This window comes from Leptonychotes weddellii, chromosome 10, assembly GCF_054177405.1.
Source record: "Leptonychotes weddellii isolate Sample4059 chromosome 10, ASM5417740v2, whole genome shotgun sequence".
NCBI classification, from domain to species: Eukaryota; Metazoa; Chordata; class Mammalia; order Carnivora; family Phocidae; genus Leptonychotes; species Leptonychotes weddellii.
In genome coordinates, this window is record NC_138378.1 from 98,751,320 (window position 1) to 98,765,386 (window position 14,067).

Consider the following 14,067-nt stretch of genomic DNA (forward strand, 5'->3'; position numbering starts at 1 on the left):
AGTTTTCTGAAACTTTATATGTTATCAATTCCTCTCCAGTATCACAAGATCAATGTAGAAGGTATCAGTTATTATTCAAAACCATAGAATCAATTTTTTTCTCTCTAGAAATAAAAACTCTCTACAGCTACTCAACTGAAAAGCAGTAGTAAGGGCATCAGAAAACCTGGGCAATCAGAAACCGAAATTGTATTCTTCACTTTGGCACTGGGCTTATGTTAGACTTTATTAGGTCACTTTGTGTAACTATATTACTCTATCCAGTTGGGATAAAAAATAGACAATTGACAATTTAAAAATACTCAAAAGACATTGCATGATAATGAAGCACTATTAATGTATCTTGCATAGCTTGTTGCATTGTTGCAGTTAGCACCTATTTGGTTTGCTGATCACAAAACAGGATTATAAAGAGTTAATTTGCACTATCATTTAATAAACCTTATCAAATATCTCTCAAGTTATACTTCTATAATGATTGCCAATCATCAGATCAGAGAATATAGTATGGTAGTTAATAGTGTGGGCTATACTGAACTTGACTCCTGATCTATAAAATGAGAATAATACTAATAACTTCTTTTTTTTTTTTTTAAAGATTCTATTTGAGAAAGAGAGAGAGAAAGGGAGAGAACACGAGTGGGGGGAGGGGGATCAGAGGGAGGGGGGAAGCAGGCTCCCCCTTGCCCAACACCAGGGTTTGATCCCAAGACCCTGAGATCATGACCTGAGTCAAAGGCAGACGCTTAACCAACTGAGCCATCCAGGTGCTCCACTAACTACTTCTTAGAAGATTTTATATCACACACACACACTTAGCACACTATTGTGGACCGAATAAAAGTTGGCTGTTTTCATTATTATACATAATCACCATATTAATTGACACTCTTACTGGACCATTTACCTGTTTCTGTCAGATTCTGGATTTTGAGGGTAGTGATTATAAACTGTCGTCCCTGCACCACTTTTCTAGAAAAATTGCAACTCATCCACATGACAGCAACAAAACCTGCCATGTTTCTATAATGTCTGTGCCATTTACCACAGTTAATTGGTCCGGGGGTTAACACCTGACACAATCTGGTTTGATTATTTACTCCTGAAAATTGTGGACCTTGAAAGGAGAGAAAGGGGAAAAATGAAGAAAGTGAGAGAAGGGAGGAAAAATACAAGAGTAAGCAAAAAGGCTAATATCTTTCTCAGTCCCTGTACCTGTAACATATAAGACTAAGATCATCTTGGTGTCCATGCTCCCTGTCCTGTGTACCTGACACTAGAGAGAGAGAAAAATAAGGCAGAGAGGCAGAAGAAGCATAGAAGAGAGATGCGGAAAAAGGCAGTAGCATTCAGGTTCCTACTTCAGAGGGCAGCTGCATTCATCTTTGGATATTATGAGACATCCAAGCATCATCCTCTTTTACTTAGCTAAAGTTTGACTATGTAACCAAAAAAAAAAAAGTCCTCATACCCACTTTTCATCCTGTTCCTCAATCTCTAATGGGAATACAGTCTGTCCCCTAAGTCAACCCCACACATCCTCCTGAAGTCTCCCATCGCATCCTGTTAATTCCTGGCCTCCTACCACTCGAGGACAGATTCCTGCCTTCTGACTCCTACGCCTATCATTCCGTGCACCGACCCCTCTTTCTGATCCCCCTGACATCAGGTCATGGGGAACCACTGGGAAGAACAAATGAGAAATGGCTGAAGCCACAAATGCAACAAGTTGGAGGAAGCAGCCCAAGAACAACCGTCTCTCAGTAAATACATGTCAAAGCGCAAAGCAGGTCAGAGCATGTGGCCACCTGCAGTCCAGAATGAGCTCCTGATCTGGGCTACCATAGCAAAGCAAAGGGAAAAGGAAAGGATGAAGTCTGAGTAGGTAAGCATCAGAAGAGGCAAACAAAGAGAGTGAGTGAACACAGAAAAGCTTCCGAGGCCAAGAAAGAGACCGGACTGATGACTGCTGTACTCCATCTCAATCAGAAAAGAGATTCCCCTGTGGGTCTCTGACTTCTTCTAGCTGGAATGGAAACTTGTGGGCCTCAGATTGTCTCCAGACTGCAAGTAATATAAATAAATACAGGGCAGAAAGCAAGCAGCTTCCTGCTCAAGGCTAAGCATACTGCACTCATGGGCTAGTTCTCACCTGACTTTTTTTGGATATATAAACTTTTTAAACACCAAAGTCCTCACTGTTAACTAGAGATCATTTAAAAAGCTGTATACTTTCTAAAGTAGGGACTGACTAGGAGGTGAGGATACAAAAACAAATCAGACAATCCCTGGAATTGAGTAAAAGGCATAGAGTCACTCTGGCCTCATTTGATTATCCTGACCTACCTTCTAACTGCCTTACCTGCAGCAAGGTGCCTAACCTCAATGAGGCTTAGTGTTCTCTCCTGTCAAATGAAGATAACACTACTGACTTTCAGGGTTACTATAAAGATTGGAATAATGCACATAAAATGTCTAGAAAGTGGCAGATGCCAAATTAATGGTACTTATTATTAGCATGTCTACTGGTAAGCCCTATAAATGCTATGGAGTTAAAAAAAAAATCAAACTGAAAACTTACAGGTTATATTTATCAAAATCACCCACCATCCTCTCCATCCAGTTGAAAAGTAGAAGGTACTTCTGTATTTTTAGAAAGAAACGCTTCTTCATTTTAGCCCGTTAGCATTGTAGACCTAGGTCTTCCAGGAGTAATCAGTATTCAGTGGTTATAATGCTAGAAACTTGCTACAGATGTTCCTTGTGTTCATCAGTGCAAGGTGCCTGAAATTTGAGTTTTAATGCCTAATAGAATTTAGCCTCGGGGAATCAGAAATTGACTGGACCTGATTCCTTAAAAAGCACTATTGCATTTAAATAGACTCACTTCTCGGCATTGCCTTAGCTTCCAATAAAATGAATCTTTTAAAAAACTCATTGTACACAGGAGATTAACCACAGTCGGAAGTCACCTTCGAGTTAGGTACCTACCTTTACTTTCTGATATCAGTTCTTCACAAAGAACCCAGAAAATGTGGGACAATCATGGAAACTATGGTCATCAGGTATAAAGTCTCCAGAATATGCAGCACACAGTGTTATTCTCTGACTGAAAGTTAATTTGAAGCAGTGTATGTGGCCTGGCAGAGAGGACTTCAGATTAGGAGTTAGGACACAAAGGATTTGGTTCCAGCTGAGCTATTAACTTATGATGAGTCAGTAGACATGCCTCTTTATGATCCCCAACCCCTGACCCAGTTTCTAATCCTATCAAATGAAGAGGTCAGATTACCAGAGAGGACAAACGGGTCTCTCACACCAACTCTACCTAATGGCTGTGATCACTGCAGTAACTGTGTTTAGAGGACAGCAAGTTGGAGAATCATACTTTCAGTCTTTTTTTAAAAAAAAATATTTTCCCACATTTCCCTCATTAGGTATTATTTTTACAGTCACATATATACACCAAAAACATGCAGAGAGACAGCAAATTTAGTTTGACTAACTGTAGTTCATCCACCAAGATTCCTATTTCCTCCCTCAAAAAGTTTTTTTGCCTCGTCCACCCCCACCTTCTCCCCACACGCATTCCTAATTCTTTCTTATCTCTCAGAGAAAGTTCTCTTCTGGCTCTCTCCAAGCATAAGCTCTGTCACTGATGACAGAACAAGGTCTGTGTCATAATAATCTTGATAGGTGTCCCACTGCGCACCACAGTGAGTGGGAATGAGGATTAAGAAAAGGAATAGAATGGTACGTGCGTCAATGAACAAAAAGAGTGAACACCTTCAGGGCTTTCGTGGGTGGGAGACCCAATCATCAGTCAACTTGATCCATTATATTAAACAAAAGCCTCTTCTCTGTTTCCTAAAATTGTAGTTGTATGTTTAGGTAAAACATTCAGAAAAAACTAAGTACACAAATCTCTTTTTAAAAGATACACAGCATGGTGCGCCTGGGTGGCTCAGTCGGTTAAGCGGCTGCCTTCGGCTCAGGTCATGATCCCAAGCTCCTGGGATCAAACCCTGCATCGGGCTCCCTGCTCAGCAGAGAGCCTGCTTCTCCCTTTCCCTCTGCCTGCCACTCTGCCTACTTGTGCTATCTCTCTGTCAAATAAATAAATTAAAAAAAAAAAAAAGATACACAGCCAAGTTTCTTCACTTCTCCAAGTTACCAGAGGGTACATATACTCTTTGTTTCTGACATCTAGACCATACAAGTTGAATTTTCCAATGGTAAAGAGGGTTGGATGGCAGTGATGGATGACAAGCCATATGATAATAAGGCATTTTCCATCTAAACACCAAGTCTCATGTAATTAAAATTTCTTTCCAATATCCTTTCTTTTCTTCTTTCTAATGTTCACCAATTTCAATTTTCCCAAGCATTACTACTTTTCCCAGCATACAATAGGTACTACTCATCAAAGATGACACATTCACTTAAATGGTTCAAAGGAGCTTTAAACACCCTCTAGATGGTGCTCACCCTAATGTGAGAAATAGTCCTGTGGAAGATTATCCTGTGTGTCCTGCTCCTGTGTACATGTTGGTTCCTTTTTAAACTGTCCAAATCTCTGTTTCTTTCTCCCTTGTCAAAAGTGCATCCAAGAAAAAGCAATCGGAGGCAAAGAAAAGGCCAAGTTTCTTCCACACTTTCCTCGGGCAAGATTTTTTAATGTTTCGTTTGCTGAAATGTGGCTTCACTATTGGCCTTTGTTGGAATTTGTTTGATTGATTTCTGTAGCTTTCAGTACAGCTAAAAGGTCATAAATGTGTATGTAAAAGACCCCAAAGAAATTTCCATTGAGGCCTACCAGAGCAAGATTAAGGGGCAGGCCAGTCAGGCAGCTGACCAGGGCACCGATCAATAAGAGGCATTAAAACATCACTGGAAATGTAATTAAATGGAGAAGCTTGCATTTACCAGAAGTCCTCTCAGGAAGACTATAAGTTGTTGGAAAGAATTTCTGATAAGCCACTTCAGATGGGGCTTGAGACCTCCAGAAACCTACAAATTCAGTATTACCACTGAATTCTGATGTGTCCAGTCAGCAGCACAACTGTGCTTTGCTGAGCATGATGTGAATGTTTGGGGCCAGAGCTAACCACGGAGGAGAGGTTGAGGGCCACCACCAGAGAATCTCCTTCTCCTGCTTCTTTTAATACATTCTCTGCCTTCCCTCCAAATAAATAATGAATGACTTCTTGAAGAACACTATTTCCAAGGGACATCAAATTATTGACCTATCTGTGGTACTCATCCATCCTGCTCAGGGGAACATCCATGGGCAGATGACTCTAAGCCTCAAAACATTAGCTCTTTGTCAAAGGGTGGGCCAGGGAACAGCATTCTTCAAAGTCTCAAAAAGTAGTAAGAATGCTTTGAGCAGCAGGTGCAGACTCCCAGGAATGAGGCGATTCGAAGGACCACAAGTGACACAGCAATGGGTTTCAGACACATAAACAGCTTGGCAACTTGAGAACCTTTGTTTCCAGATTGTTTTCATGGCGTGATCTGGGATGTAGCAAACCCAGAGATGCGCCAAGTGGGGCCGCCATCTGACCCATGCACCTGGAAAGGCTGAAGGCATCCTTCCAACAGTCAGCAGAGGTTAAGCGACTTGCACCCAATCTAATCCCTGCTATTTCCTGGCTGTTCGGCCCACGGCTTTCAGTGAGGTTGTTCATGGTAAAGAGATTAAGCAATCCAACAGGATACTTTTTTTTAAAAGCACCTCTGACTATGTGGGGGTTTTTTTCTGCCCAGTGAAAACTATCAAAGCCTAAGGGATAATGGGAGCTTTTAACCCAAAAGGCCACAACACATTCTGATCTCATCAGCTAAGCCCTCAAAGAAATAATCTTGCTGATCAGAGCTTTAATGTAATAACCTCACGATGCTTTGTTCTCTCCTCCTCCCTACCACCTTTCTTCCCTTGGCTGCCAGGAAGTCCTGATCAGAATTTAATTTTCAATTGCTGTGACAACAGTAACCTACATTTTGACACATATATTTCTCCCCACTTGTATAATTTACTGTTGTTGTTGTTAACTGTCTTCTTTCTGCTTTCTTCTTTCTTCTTTCTGGCAACCAGCAAGGCCCTGACACTACCTAACTTGCCTACAAAAAAAACCTAATAATCCAATTTAAAAATGGGCAGAAGACATGAACAGACATTTCTCAAAGAAGACATACAGATGGCCAACAGACACATGAAAAGATGCTCAATATCACTCATCATCAGGGAAATGCAAATCAAAACCACAATGAGATATCACCTCGCACCTGTCAGAATGGCTAAAATCAACAACACAAGAAACAAGTGTCAGTGAGGATGTGGAGAAAAAGGAACCTTCATGTACTGCTGGTGGGAATGCAAACTGGTGCAGCCGCTATGGAAAACAGTGTGACATTCCCTCAAAAAATTAAAAATAGAACTACACTACGACCCAGTAATCGCACTACTGGCTATTTACCCAAAGAATACAAAAACACTAATTCAAAGGGATACATGTACCCCTATGTTTATTGCAGCAATATTTACAATAGCCAAGATATGGAAGCAGCCCATGTCCATTGAGAGATGAATGGATAAAGAAGATTATATATATATTATATCCAGCCATAAAAAAGAATGAAATCTTGCCATTTGCAACAACATGGACAAATCTACAGAGTATAATGCTGAGTGAAAGAAGCCAGTCAAAGATTAAAACAAATGCCATACGACTTCATATGTGGAATTTAAGAAACAAAACAAATGAACAAAGGGGAAAAAAAAGGTAACAAACCAAAAAACAGACTTTTAACTACAGAGAACAATCAGATGGTTACCAGAGGGGAGGTAGGTAGGAGGATGGGTGAAACAGATGAAGGGGATTAAGAGTACATTTATCTTGATAAACACTGAGTAATATATGGAACTGTTGAATCACTACATTGTACACCTAAAACTAATATAACACTGTATATTAACTACACGGGAATTTTAAAAAATTTAAAAAATGTGTTTTTTAAAAGGGAGTACTATTTACAAAACAGATAGTATTTTTTATTATATTACCTCTAAGATATGATTCATAATCTTACTTGGTCATGGTGAATGATCTCTTTAATATGATTTGCTAATATTTTGTTGACAAAATTCAACATCCATTCATGATAAAAGCTCTCAAAAAACTGGGGTTAGAGGGAATATAAATCAACATGATAAAGGCCATATATGAAAAACTCACAGCTAACATTATACTCAATGGTGAAAAACTGAGAGCTTTTTCTCTAAGATCAGGAATAAGACAAGGATGTCCACTCTTGCCACTTTTATTCGACATAGTACTGGAAGTCCTACCCACAGCAATCAGATAAGAAAAAGATATGAGGCATCCGTATTGGTAAAGAAGTTATACTGTCACTATTTGCAGATGTGATTATACTATACATATAAAATGTATAGTATAAGACACCACCAAAACACTGCTAGAAGTAACAACTGAATTCAGTAAAGCTGCACAATACAAAATTAATACAGAGAAACCACTTGCATTTCCATACACTAATAACAAAGTAGCAGAAAGAGAAATTAAGAAAACAATGCCATTTACTGTTGTACCAAAAAGACTGAAATAACTAGGAATAAACTTAACCAAAGAGGTGAAAGATCTATACTACAAAAACTATAAAACATTGATGAAAGAAAATGAAGATGATACAAACAAATGTAAAGATATTCCATGCTCATGAATTGGAAAGATTAATATTATTAAAATGTTCACATTAGGGTACCCGAATGGCTCAGTTAAGTATCTGCCTTCAGCTCAGGTCATGATCCCCAGGTCCTCAGATAGAGCCCTGCAACAGGCTCCTTGCTCAGCGGGGAGTCTGTTTCTCCCTCTCCCTCTGCCCCTCTGCCTGCTTGTGCTCCCTCTCTCTCTGAAATAGATAATAAAATATTTTTAGGCGTGCCTGGGTGGCTCAGTCGTTAAGCGTCTGCCTTCGGCTCAAGTCATGATCCCAGGGTCCTGGGATCGAGCCCCACATCGGGCTCCCTGCTCAGCGGGAAGCCTGCTTCTCCCTCTCCCACTCCCCCTGCTTGTGTTCCCTCTCTGGCTGAGTCTCTCTCTGTCAAATAAATAAATACATAATCTAAAAATATATATATTTTTTTTAAAAAGAAAAGTTCACATAGTTCACATTATCCAAAGGAATCTATATTCAATGAAATCACTATCAAAATATAACAGCATTTATAGCAATCTTGAAAAAGAGTAACAGAACTGGAGGTACCACAATCCCAGATTTCAAGATACACTACAAACCTGTAATAATCAAAACAGTATGGGACTGGCACAAAAACAGACACATAGAACAGTGGAACAGAAAAGAGAATCCAGAAATAAACCCACAATTATATGGTCAATTAATCTATGACAAAGGAGGCAAGAATATACAATGGAGAAAAGACAGTCTCTTCAATAAATGATGCTGTGCTGGGAAGAGACTGCAAAGAAATGAAACTGGGGGCACCCAGCTGACTCAGCTGGTAGAGCATGTGACTCTTGATCTTGGGGGTGTAAGTTCGAGCCCCGCGGTGGGTGTAGAGATTACTTAAAAATAAGATCTTTATAGGGGTGCCTGGGTGATGCAGTTGGTTAAGCATCTGACTTGGTTTCAGCTCAGGTCATGATCTTACAGTCATGAGACTGAGCTCCGCATAGGACTCTGCTCTCAGCAGAGAGTCTGCTTGAGATTCTTTTTCTCCCTCTCCCTCTGTCCCTCCCCCCTGCACCCTCTCTCTCTCTCAAATAAAATACAAAAAAATTAATAAGATATATATGTATAAAAAGAATGAAACTGGGCCACCTATTAAAATCATATACAAAAATAAACTATAAATGGATTAAAGACCTAAATGTGAGACCTGAAACCATAAAAATCATAGAAGAGAACATAGGCAGTAATTTCTCTGATATTGGCTGTAACAACATTTTTCTAGACATGTCTCCTAAAACAAGGGAAACAAAAGCAAAAATAAACTATTGGGACTTCATCAAAATAAAAGCTTCTGCACAGCAAAGAAAACCATCAACAAAAGAAAAAAAGACAACCTACTGAATGGGAGAAGATATTTGCAAATGATATATCCATTAAGGGAAAAATGTCAAAAATATATAAAGAACTTAACACCAAAAAAAAAAAAGTCCAATCAAACAATGAGCAGAAGACCTAACTAGGCATTTTTTCCAGATACACAGATGTCCAACAAATACATAAAAAGATGGTCAATATCACTCATCATCAGGGAAATGCAAATCAAAACCACAATGAGACATCAGCTTACACCTCTTAAAATGGCTAAAATCAAAACCACAAGAAATAACAAGTGTTGATGAGGTTGTGGAGAAAAAGGAACCCTCATTCACTGTTGGTAGGAATATAAATTCAAACAGCCACTGTTAAAAACGATATGGAGGTTCCTCAAAAAATGAAAAATAGAAATACCATATGATCCAGTAATTCCACTACTGGGTATTTATCCAAAGAAAATGAAAACACTAATTTGAAAAGATATATGCACTCCTATGTTTATTGCAATGTTATTTACAATAGCTAAGTATGAAAGCAATCTAGGTGTCTATTAATAGATGAATGGATAAGGAAGACATTGTGTATATATATATATATATGTATATATATATGTATATATATGTATGTATATACACACACGTATATACAATGTGTATACAGTATGTACACACACACACACAGGAATGTTATGCAGCTACAAGAAAAGATGAGATCATGCCATTTGGGACAACAATACTCTGTAGGATGGGCCTACAGAGTATTATGCTAAGTGAAGAAAGTCTAAGAAAGACAAATACCATATGATTTCACTCATAAGTGGAATCTAAAAAACAAACAAACAACCCAAATGAATAAAGAAACAAAAAGCAGAACTGGACATGTAAATACAGAGAGCAAACTGATGGTTGCCAGAGAGGAGGAGGATGGAGGTTAGGCAAAATCGGTGAAGGAGAGTGGAAGATAGAGGCTTCCAGTTATGGAATGAATAAGTCACAGAAATAAAAGGCAAAGTATAAGGAATATAGTCATTGATATTATAATGTATTGGGACAGAGGGTAGCTACACTTGTGGTGAGCATAGCATTGTATATAAACTTGTTGAATCACTATGTTCTATATCTTAAATTAATGCAATATGTGTCAACTATACTCAAATAAAAAAAAAGATATGACTCATAATAAAAAATCCAATAGACTCAAGAAAGATTTAGAGAAACTTCAGGATAGGATAATTCAGCCATAACAGACTAATAAGGAAGACCAGAGATATTTTTCTGAGGTGTCACAAACACTTGGAAATTAACATCACACAGGATAAACATGATTTCTATATTGCATTCTCTGTATCACTTCCAGAGGAGAAATATTGAACCATAAGATCCAAGGATGAAACTGAGAATCTGTTTCATGTCCTAACACTGAATGAAGTCTTGGCTATGTGCTATGTCAACTCCCAAGCTTTGTTCTGTGAAGCACTAGGGTTCAAGAAGATGGTAACAGAGGTACCCTGAAAGGTGATTCCCTTGCCTGGTAAGTTTGGAAAATGCTCTATACCGTGATCTCATTCTTTGAGATTCAAAATACTCATTAACTCATGAAAGTCTTTAGGAAATCCTGCAGTCCGGAAAGTTGTTTCACTTTGCTTAATCTGACTTTTCAAAAGCCTTTTTTGAGCAAGAAAGGCTGTTTCCATGGGATCCCTATAAATATTCTGTACTCCAAATTTATGAAACAACCGTAACAGGTAGCCCACCCTGCTCCCTCATTGAACTGAATTTAGGAATACCAGGGACTCTGCAGTTTTGCCAACCATGTCTCCAGAACCCTACAGAGAGCATGAGTCCTGCCAGTCAAGAAAGAATAAGTGCCTGGAGAGGCAATGACTATATTAGCGTATCTTTCTGAACTACTGCAACAGCAGGGAACCTGCTAGTGTTCCAATTCACAGATAAGGAAACTGAGGTTCAGAAGAGTTAAGATCACACGTGGCAGAGCTGGGTTTTAAAGGCAGATCTGTTGGACCACAAAGACCATGCTTTTAATCCCTGAAGGAGGGAACACTGGAGAGTTTCAGAAATCCATCTCAATGAGGGGGGTGTACACATACACCCATATTTCTCAGTGGTAATAAGAAGGTGCTACATGTGCTGTAAGTGGTTGGCACTATTTATCCATTCAACCCTAAGGGAAGGGAAATTGTAATAGCCAGGTAAACCCCCATTCCCCACACACCACAGTAATTCTGCTGACTAATCTACTTAAAATTTACTGATCTAATGATTCCCTTTCAAAATCCCCCCACCCCCAGACTTTCTTTATAGGTGCTAATCCCTTTATAAGGGTAATCCTTGGGGGTGCCTGGGTGGCTCAGATGGTTAAGCATCTGCCTTCGGCTCAGGTCATGATCCCAGGGTCCTGGGATCAAGCCCCACATCGGGCTCCTGGCTCAGCAGGGAGCCTGCTTCTCCTTCTCCCTCTGTCTCTCTCCCTGCTCATGCTCTCTCTCTCTCTCTCTGTATCTCTGTGTCTCAAATGAATAAATAAAATCTTTAAAAAAAAAAAAAAGGGGGTAATCCTTCCCCCACTTCATTCCCTGGAAATTCACTCTTCCAAATGCAGCTCTAAAGTCACTTCCTCTGTGAAGGCTTCCCTAACTGCTGCTCCCCCGCCACCCCCCGCCCATCCCTCCCCACCACCCCACTCCCACCCCACCCCACACTGACATTCACCCATAATCTCCTCTAGTCCCAGAGCAGGCTGCACATACCCAAATACCGCCCCACTCTGGTTGCAGAAGCATTGCTTATTTATATATCTGCCTTCCACTTTACACCACAGTCCTGCTATATCTATTTCTGTGTCTCGGCACTGAACATGGGGCCTGGCAAGTTGGAAGGCACTTTAAAAATACTCCTTGAACAAATGCACTCATATATGTGTCAATAAGCATATAGCTTCCATGGCTACGCAAAGTAACCTGGGAGCACTGCAGGGTTAAAAAGGTAAAAAACAGAGGGGAAAATCAATCCTCCTTTGAATAAATATTATAACCATCCTAATGATTCATATAATGGGATACTATATAACAGCAGTTAAAATGAATGAATTAGAGCTACAAGTACTGACCGTCCCAGCCCCGGCGCCCCCCAGGCATCTGATGATGCTTCAGGAGATGCCTCCACGTGGCCCTGTGCGTAGTGCCTTCTCTCCATGCAGTGCCCTGTGCAGCAGTAAAGGGCTTCTTCTTTGGGCAGAAGCAGCCCAGATGGACCAGAATGGGGCAAGCAAGTGGCACCTTTGCCTAAAGAAATCAACTCACCCTCTCCAGCTGAGAGGCAAGCAGGACACCTGGCTCAGAAGCAAGACTCACTTCGTAGGGGTCTCAGCTCTTTCAGATTCATCTGCACAGTGACTGAACTGCACTGACCAGTGAGACTTCGTGCTTCTCCTAGCTCTGGAACCAGACCTCACTGCCACTCTTTCTCCCTCAAATCAAATGGGAGGTGGGAGGGGCCAAACTCACCTGAGATTTACTTATCTCTAGGTATGAGGTATCTGTTTTCATGGGGCTAGAGTCCCCACATACACACACACAAAGAGAGAGACAGAGAGGGAGGAAGAGAGGAATGGAGGGTGGAAGGCAGGGAGAGAGGGAGGGAAGGGAAGGAAGGATAGGAGGGAAGGAAGGAGAGAATGAGGGGGTGGAGGAGGATAACAGGATACATTCACTTCTTCCTAGCACCCTGCTCCTCCTCTGGTCCCTAACCTTCACCATGCCCCTTCTCCCTATCCTCCCACTAGGAAGCCCCCAAGATGCCACTAAAAACATCTACAACCTCCAGCCCAATCCACCTGATTGGCCCCCCAAGAAATGGGGACAATCTTTAGAACTTTCAACTTCTTTCAGGCTTAAAACTTTGTTTTACCTTCACAAAAGTGTTTTTTAAAACATCTTATAATGTCTTCACATTATAATTTGGTAATAATACCAAAACAAAAATTTAATATTCCCCACTAAAATAAAAAATTGATACTTATTTAACCAAACCTCCCTAAAAATCAATACTCAAACATATGACTAAATCAAATTCAATGGAAAAATCTTCGGTTCATTTTATATCACAAATCAAAATACAATTTTTGATAGTCACAGGTGACATTAATTACTCTAAATCACAACCATGTGATCTATCATGTTTCCTGAGCACTTATTTCACGCCAGGGCTTGTGGGAATTGTTCCAGACAGTCAATGCCCTCAAGAATTTATTGGTCCATACATTATGAATGACTCATCTCATACAGTTTATAGCTTTTAAATGTATTTGACAGACCACACAGTATCATTTGAACTTACAAATGGAAATTAGCTATTTGCTTTGATTGCATTGGATTGGATGGTACCATAATTATGTCTTTCACATTTTTGTTATGATTACTTTCCTGACCTGTACTGAACAGAGCCCACAGTCAGGAGATTAGCAGTGAATCCAGAATGTGCTTCAAATTGATTAAAGAAATGTAATTGCCACTTACAAGAAGGCAGAGGTCTTTGCAGCTACAAATATCAGTAAGTGTGTGGCCACCAATCACTTACCATTAAGCAAATTATGAAGGTCACGGATAGGGAAATATGCAAGAATGGCAGAAATACTTGATCTGCTGCAGATTTGGTAAAACAGAGATCAAATTAATAAACATATCCGGGAATATAAGCATGAAACATTTTCTCCTGCTCAGAATTTTGTAGTTCTGGAGTCAACAGCATATTATTGTCAAACATTGTCCAATAACCAGCAACTCAACATTAATGACCAGTATCTCCTCTTATTTAGAAATCCATATGTAGATACAATTTATATAAAAATACAGAATTCCTCTAGATATGATGACCAGAGTCATGCATTATATCACTGAAAATATGAGATGCCCGAAATGACAAAACATTACCTTCTTATAACAAGAATGTTCACTTCTTCTTT

General features: G+C 39.8%; 1 long non-coding RNA gene across 6 annotated transcripts in view; it reads right to left on the reverse strand.

The window, feature by feature from the left end:
- Nucleotides 1-14,067, reverse strand: part of LOC115939333 (uncharacterized) — a 558,748-nt gene that overhangs the window by 508,572 nt on the left and 36,109 nt on the right. For 5 of the 6 annotated variants that reach the window (XR_014138276.1, XR_014138273.1, XR_014138274.1 and 2 more), the window contains exon 1: nt 13,683-13,756. The exons of the other annotated variant lie outside the window; for it this stretch is intronic. This is a non-coding gene — a long non-coding RNA (uncharacterized LOC115939333). Of the gene's footprint in view, nt 1-13,682; nt 13,757-14,067 lie in introns of those variants that run through there. 6 annotated transcript variants of the gene reach the window in all.